At 38.6% G+C, this 8,708-nt stretch overlaps 1 pseudogene; it reads left to right on the top strand.

The window, feature by feature from the left end:
- The first annotated feature begins 5,137 nt into the window (after positions 1 to 5,137).
- LOC113255789 (alpha-enolase-like) lies at positions 5,138 to 6,772 on the top strand (annotated as a pseudogene).
- Positions 6,773 to 8,708: the final 1,936 nt, after the last annotated feature.

Genomic DNA, 8,708 nt, shown 5'->3' with positions numbered 1-8,708 from the left:
TCCATTGCTGTGAGTGGAGTGCTGAAATCTCCTACTATTAATGTATTACTATCAATATGTTTCTTTATTTTGGTTATTAATTAGTTTATATAATTGGCTGCTCCCATGTTAGGGGCATAGATATTTACATTTGTTAGAAGTTCTTGTTGGATAGACCCTTTAAGTATGATATAGTTTCCCTCTACATCTCTTACTAAGGTCTTTGGTTTAAAATCTATTTTGTCTGATATGAGGATTGCTACCCCAGCTTTCTTTTGAGGTCCATTAGCATGGGAAATTGTTCTCCATCCCCTCACTTTCAATCTGGAGGTGTCTTTAGGTTCAAAATGAGTCTCTTGTAGACAGTATACAGATGGGTCCTGTTTTTTTATCCAATCTAAAACCCTGTGTCTTTTCATGGGAGCATTCAACCCCTTGACGTTCAGAGTAACTATTGAAAGATATGAATTTAGTGCCATTTTATTGCCCTTAAAGTCCCTGTAAATTTTCTATAGACTTTCTCTGTTTCTTTCTGGTTTATGTGACTCTTGGGGTTTCTCTTCAGTTACAGAATTCCCCTTAATATTTCTTATAGGGCCGGCTTGGTTGTCACATATTCTTTCAGTTTCTGCCTGTCCTGATAGCTCTTTATCTCTCCATTCATTCTGAATGACAGCCTTGTTGCATAAAGTATTCTTGGCTGAATGTTCTTTTCATTTAGTACCCTGAATATGTCCTGTCAGACCTTTCTGACTTGCCAGGTTTCTGTGGACAGGTCTTATGTTATTCTGGTGTTCCTTCCACCATATGTAAGGAATCTCCTTTCCCTGGCTACTCTCAGGGTAGTTTCTCTGGCTGTAAAATTTGCAAGCTTCACTATTATATGTCAGGGTATTGATCTATTTTTATTGATTTTGGGAGGGGTCTTCTCTGCCTCTTGGACTCAAATGTTTGTTTCCTTCCCCAGATTAGGGAAGTTCTCAGCTGTGACTTGCTGAAATGTACCTTCTATCCTTCTCTCTCTCTCTCCACTCTCAGGGATCCCATCAATTCTGACATTGGAACTTTTCATGGCATCATTAATCTCTCCAATCCTTTTATCATGTACTTCTAGCAGCCTATCTCTGTTTTCCTCAACTTCCTTCCTTTCCATCAGCTTATCTTCTAGATCACTGATTCTCTCGTCTGTTTCATTTACCCTGGGTGTTAGAGTATCCAGTTTAGACTGCATCTCATTCATAGCATTTTTTAGTTTGGCCTGATTAGATCTCATTTCTGCCCTTAGAGATTCCATATTGTCACTAATGCTGTTTTCAAGACTAACTGTTGACTGTACAATTGCTATCTTGAATTCTATCTCTGACATCTTGCTTATATCCATATCCATTAGTTCTGTGGCAGAGGACATTATCTCTGTTTCTTTTCTTTGTTGAGAGTTCCTCCTCCTAGTCATTCTCTCAACTGAGTGAATGAAAAGAGTCCAAAATATCAATGATGACCCAAGCAAGATGCACCCTAGCAAAATACGGAGTCGTCGGGAGCCACCACCAAAAAGCAAAACCAAAATGAAACACAAGAATAATTTTTTTAAAAAAAATTTTTAAAGGGGGGGAGGGGATGGGAGACTATAATCTCTCAGTGTGGACAAAGCAGGGTGTTCCAGTTGTTCCTGGGTGTATTTTGGTCTGTGCGTTAGAGGACACTACATCTCAAAATTACAAGGAAAGTAAAATTTATATAACTATATAAAGACAAAATTGAAGAGTGAAGAAAGGACTAAAATAAAGCATGAATCTATAAAAAATATATAGGTGTGAAAAAAACAAGTTAAAAAGCAACTATGAAATATAAGTTGATATAATAAACATCTAGTTGAAATGAGGGAAAGGTAAAAAGAAAAAAAAAACAGAGAAAAGGCATAAGAAAAAGAAAAAAAAGAAAAAGAGAATTTTATCTGAAAAATAAACAAGTTGTGAGGCCATGCCTATCCCTCAATATACTATTTTCCCCTGGTGTTAGGATTTTAGTCTTATGGGATCCATAGGATTGTCATGCACCTGTTCTTCCAGTCTGTCTTCCGGGGAAAGGGCCTGCTATGCTCTTTCTTAAGTGATCCTGCCTGGGCAGAGTTGCCCAGCCCCCTGTCAGGGGGTTGGGCTCAGTGGAAACTGGTCCTCTGTGTGGCTTTTGTTCCCTGGAGGCTTTCGATGCCTCTTCTGAGGCTCAGAGCAAAATGTCCGCATCCACAACTCTGGCCCAGGGCAGAAAAATCACAGTCTGCTCTCTTTAATAAACCCTCCAGGACAAACAGTCTCCACTTCTGTATGTGCCCTCAAAAACTGCAACCGCCCATGGTGCACGCCCATAGCAACTCTCTCAGAGGTAGTCCCAGGGGCCTGGGAGTGCCACTGCCCTTTGTGATACTAAACCATGAGCATCTGCAGGCTCATGTGCACACCCAAAGCTCCTGGATCATGTCTGGGTGACACTCTAATGTCCTTTCCAGGCTGCTACCACCCTATGAGTTTTTGCCAGGTTTCTGGTGCAGGTTTCAGATTTTTTCAGGCTGCTCAGGGAGATTATGGACTGGCCCAGCTCACAGTTTATGGCAATCTGAGCTGAGAGTCCCTTCCTGGGCTTGCTGACCATAACTTGCTTCCTGTCTCCACTGCTTGGGAACTCTACCGGCTCAGGCAACCCCTTTTGCTCTGTGGTTCTTCATTTCCCAAGACCACAATGTCCTACCTAGAATTCTGCCTTCTCATTTCTAGAGCCCCTTTCAGAAAGGGATGTCTCTCACTAGAGCATATTTCTAAAGGTTCTGATTTTGTGCTGTAGTGTTGGATCATTTTCCAGGAGCCAGCTTATGGAGGCTCCCTCCCCCTTGTTTGTCTTCTGATATCTCCCCACAGATTCATGCCTCCACATGTCCTACCTTGCAAAAAGCAGTCGCTTTTCTGCTTGTAGAGATCTAGATGTATATTCCTACATCTCAGGCTGATTTCATGGGTGTTCAAAATGGTTTGATAGATATCTAGCTAAATTCAGGGGGTCAGTTGAAATGGAGTCACCTACTCCTCTGCCATTTTGCACCCCCTCATTTTAAATCTGGTGGTGTCTTTGGGTCTAATACAAATATTTTACAGACAGCACATTTATGGATCTTGTTTTTTTATCCAATCTGATACCCTGTGTCTTTTGATTGGGACATTTGGCCCATTTACATTCAGAGTAACTGTTGAAAGATATGAATTTAGTGCCAGTGACTGTTATGTAGATTGTCTCTGTTCCTTTCTGGTCTATGTTACCTTTGGGCTCTCTCTTTGCTTAGAGGACCCCTTTTAATATTTCTTGTAGGGCTGGTTTGGTGATCACAAATTCTTTTAGTTTCTGTTTGTCCTGGAAGCTTTTTATTACTCCTTCAATTTTGAATGACATCCTAGCTGGATAAAGTATTCTTTACTGCATATTTTTCTTGTTTAGCACCCTGAATATATTATGCCCTTCCTTTCTGGCCTGCAGGTCACTGTGGATAAGTCTGCTGTCAATCTAATGTTTCCCCACTTGTAAGTTACACACCTCTTGTCCAGGCAGCTTTCAGGATTTTTCTCTTTGTAGCTGAGATTTGTAAGTTTCATTATTGTATGTCTGGGTGTTGACCTATTTTTACTGATCTTGAGGGAGGTTCTCTGTGCCTTTTGGATTTGATGCCTGTTTCCTTCCCCAGTTTAGAAAGTTCTCCACTATAATTTGCTCCAATATACCTTCTGGCTCCTTGCTCTTTCTTTTTCTTCTGGGATCCCAATTATTCTAATATTGTTTTGCTTTATGGTATCACTTATCTCTCAAATTCTTCCCTCACGATGCAGTTGTTGTTTATCTCTCTTTTTCTGTCTATTCTTTGTTCTCCATTGTTTGGTCTTCTATATCACGAATTCTCTCTTCCGCTTCATTTATCCTAGCAGTTAGAGCCTCCATTTTTTATTGCATTTCATTAATAGCCTTTTTTATTTTGACTTGGTTAGATTTTAATTCTTTTATTTCTCCAGAAAGAGATTCTGTAGTGTCTTCTATGCTTTTTTCAAGCCCAGCAAGTATCTTTATAATTGTTATTCTGAACTCTAGTTACAACATCTTACTAATGTTCATATTGATTTTGTCCCTGGCAGTCAGTAATGCCTCTTGTTCTCTTTTTTTGAGGTGAGTTTTTCTGTCTTGTCATTCTGTCCAGAGAAGAAAAGATGAACGAGAGAACAAAATACCAAAATGGCAGCAATGACCTCAGAGAAATATACACTAAACAAATCAGAAGAGACCCAGAACCAGGAAAGAAAAAAAAAAAAAAGACAGGTGATCAGAATAGAGCAATACACTGGATTCTGTGTATATTTTGCTCTGTTTTTTAGAAAACTAGATCCCAAAATTGTAAAGAAAGAACTTATATATGTACAAAAATAAAATTAAATACAATGAAATGATAGAGTGTAATTGTAAAAATGAAAAATTAAAAGACAAGAAAAACAAGAGAAAGAGAAAAACCACCACCACCACCACAACAAAAACAAAGGAAGGGATGTAAACAGACAGGTGAGCAGAACAGAGCAATACACTATCTCCTCAGTGTATTTTGGTCAGTTTGTTAGAGGAAACTATATCTCAAAATTGTAAAGAAAGAAAAATTATATATACAAAAATAAAATTAAATACACTGAAAGGATAGAATGTAACTGTAAAGATGAAAATTTAAAAAGGCTTTAACAAAACAAAACAAAAAAAAAGGAAGAAGAAAAGAAAAAAGAACATGATTAGACAGGTGAATAGAACTGAGCCATACACTAGATTTTGGGTGTATTTTGGTCTGTTAGAAGAAACTGCATCGAAATGTACTATTAAAGTGCAAGTGTTCTAACAATTCTACATGTCTTGAAAAAGTAGACAATTATTATCAAGGTATAAAGAGCTTTATATTGTAAGTTTCCATTTTAAAATAAGATGATCAGGTCTCTGGGAGCAGGACAGGACATTGGGGCAGACAGCACAGAGAGGAGCTCAGGGGAAACTTTGTGCACACAGACCTTCAGCTTAATAGTCACCCTTGATGTCTGCAGCACCCTCTGTTTCTTTCCACCTCATGAGATCCGGCAGTCAGAAATAAACCATGTCTATTCTCAAGATATATGCCAGAAAGATCTTTCACTCTCATGGGAATCCCACTATTTAACTTGATCTCTGTACCTCAAAAGTGACTCATTTAGTGTTCAAGAGGCCCTAGAGCTCCTAGACAATGATAAAACACTCTGTATGGTGAATGGTGCCTCAAAGGCTGTGAGCACATTAATAAAACTATTTCATCTACTCTGATTAACAGGAACCTGAATAGGAAAAGAATGAGAAACTAAGGATAAAGACAGATAGAATGGAAAATAAATCTAAATGTGATGCTAACTCCTTCTTGGGTGTTTCTCTGGCCATCTGCAAGGCTGGAACTATTGAGAATGTGGTGCCCCTCTACTTCCACATTACTGTCTTGGCTGATAATTTTGAAGTCATAGTATGATCAACAGTGCTGGCAATGAGCTGGCCATACAGAAGTTCACAATCCTCCCGTTTGGTGCAGAAAACCTCAAGAAAGCCATGTGCATTGGAGCGGAGGTTCACCACAACCTGAAGAATATCACCAAGAAGAAATATGGGAAAGAAGCCACCAATGTGGGAGATGGAAGCATGTTTACTACTAAAATCCTAGAGAATAAAAAAGCAGCTGCTGAAGCATGAGATCAAGACAACCACTTATACCCATAAGGTTGCCATGAGCATGGACATGGCTGCCTTGGATTTCCTCCAGGCAGGGAAAGTGTGATCTGGACTTCAGGTTGTCTGATGACTCCAGTAGGTACATCACACCTGACAAGCTGACCAATCTGTGCAAATTCTTCAAGGACTAACCAGTGGTGTCGATAGAACATCCCTTTAACCAAGGTGACTGGGAAGTTCAGAAAAGTTCACAGGCAGGACAGGAGTCTAGGTGGTAGAGAATGGTCTCAACAGTTACCAACTCAAAATAGACTTCCAAGATTTCATAAGTGAGAAAATTTTGCAACTGCCTCCTGCTTAAAGTGAACCAAATTGGCTCTGAGACAAGTCTTTCCAGGCATGCAAGTTGGTCCAGTCCAATGCATGGGACTTCATGGTGTCTAATCCCTCTAGGGAAACTGAAGACACATTCATTGCTGGCCTGATGGAAGGGTTCTGCTCCAGGTAGATCAAAACTGGTACATCTTGCTGATCTGAGCACTTGGCCAAGTACAGCCAGCACCCCAGAAATAAAGAGGAACTGGGCAGCAAGGCTAAGTTTACTGGAAGGAATTTCAGAAACCCTATGCAAACATGTGAGCTCCTGAGTCCTTCCATCACTATTGGAATGATTAGACCTTTGCTCCTGATGTTCCCACGGACAGCTCAAGGTCCCAATTGATACTTGCAAGGCCTTTGGTAGTTAATTCCCCTCTTTCATCCATGTGATGTTCTCTCACTGATTCCTTAGAAGTGCTATAGGGGCCAAACTTGACCATCTAGAACTCTCTTGGAAGCTCTAGCTCTGTAATCATGTGATTGGCTCAAAACACTCTTTTCCTCACCTTGATTCTCATCAAGTTTTTGGAGCTATGTGTATTCACAGTGTAATCTCAGAAGTGTCTACAGGTAAGATCCCCAGTGGTTTTGTGTATAAAAAAAGAAAAGGCCTCAGTGACTAATTAAGAAGAAGAAGAAGAAGAAGAAGAAGAAGAAGAAGGAGAAGAAATTCAAATATGTTATCAGAAAGCATATTTAATTAATACAAGTTAATGTCAGGGAAAATTTTCAAGTAAAACAATTTTTACTAAGTACTAAAAAACGCTATATTTTGGGATATAATGATTTGCATGTGCAACTGTGACATCTTATTTTTTAAAAGTTTTTTATTGTGAGTTGTAATATACATTAAACTACATAAACCACAACCATACAGCTTCATGATTTTTACACAAATTCCTGTGTAATCACAAACAAGTCAAGAATAGGTCTTTACCAGCATTCGAAAAGTCACTTAATGTTCCTTCCAATCATAGTCCCCTCTCTTTCCCCAAAGTAAACACTATCTTGAATTCTAACACAATACTGTAGTTTTGCCTGCTTTGTACTTTATCTAAATGGAATCATCTAGTATCCATTCATTTGGATTTGACTTCAGGTACTTGACATGCTGTTTGTGTGATCCATCCTCATTTCTGAGTTGTTTCTTTTTAGTTCATGTGTTTTCATGACTATATAATGTCTCATATAGTAATATATCAAAATTTATATATCTTTTCAACTGCTTGTGAACACTTGGGTTATTTGGAATTTTGGCTATTAAGAAGAAAATTACAAAACATCAAAAACATCAACACGAAACATCAACAAACATTCCTTTTTTTTTTTAAGATTTTATTTATTCGTTTGAAAGAGAGAGACAGAGATAGAGCACAAGCAGGGGGAGAGACAGAGGGAGAAGCAGACTTCCTGCTGAGTTGGGAGCCTGATGTGGGGTTCGATCCCAGGACCTGGAGATCATGACCTGAGCCAAAGGCAGATGCTTAACCATCTGAGCCAATAGGCACCCCATCAAAAAACATTCTTGAATATGAAATCCTCATACATGTGCATGTATTCTTGTTGTTATAGTATTTAATTGACTAATTAAAACTTATTACTAATTCTAACACAAATCCTAGGATTCTAGAAATGCAAAAGTGGGGAGATTCTGTACATTGAGTTGAAATTTGGAAGATCTATGCACGAAGAGTCAAAGTGCACAAAAAAAAAAAAAAAACATGGCCATTAAAGGGAATGTAGCACAGCTTTGAAACATCTCCCATCCCTGAAATAAGCTTCATTGAGTTAACTGATCATAGTTATGTATCAAATATTATCAGTACAAACATAACTGACCAAACAACTCAGGTAAAAGTCCTATAGATAGGCCTACATAAGTGAGTAAAGATGTGTCACATTTTTAGTAATTGCTGCTTTGCCAAAACACAAAATAATAAAACCAAAAACCAAACAAAAAACAGAAAACAACAAAAAATATCCTATCCTTAGTCACCCTATTGCTTACATTTCATCCTAATGAAAAAAAAAGTCATAATAACTGGCTTGGTAAATATGCCTGGACCTGACAACATGGGCTCCCTCTCACTGAGCCTGTAACATTGCCACTGAATGCTGAATGCTAGACCAATTCCCAGTAGAGACTAAGGTAAGCCTTAGGTATGGCACCATCCTTAGAAGGGTTCAGTTAGCCAATGTGACAGGCTGTAATAGATTGATTGATTACATTGGATCCTTTGTACGCTTGAATAGTAATTAATTCATCCATTTTGGATTGATGTATGTCCTAGGTCATCAAGACCTACCTTCTAAGCAACCCTCAGTTTGGCTTAGACAGGTTTCTTCTAGACTATAGGCCCCTGACCTGCCTTTTTTTAATAGCATTTACTACAGAAAACCTTCAATTGTAAATTTTTGTTTTGTCCCTTGGAAATGTGTGTAAATTTTGTCCCAAATTCTTGCCAGTTTTTTAACTCAGGAAATGTCTATCTCAAGGACTGAGGAACAATCTCTTTGAAATGTAAGCATCAAAGGAGATAACACTTCTATTATGTAGTCTCTAAAAGAGGGTAGGAGCCTAAATTCAATTAGCAGCA

Source organism: Ursus arctos, unplaced genomic scaffold, assembly GCF_023065955.2.
Source record: "Ursus arctos isolate Adak ecotype North America unplaced genomic scaffold, UrsArc2.0 scaffold_11, whole genome shotgun sequence".
Lineage (NCBI taxonomy): Eukaryota > Metazoa > Chordata > Mammalia > Carnivora > Ursidae > Ursus > Ursus arctos.
This window is presented reverse-complemented; position numbering and strand designations above follow the sequence as displayed.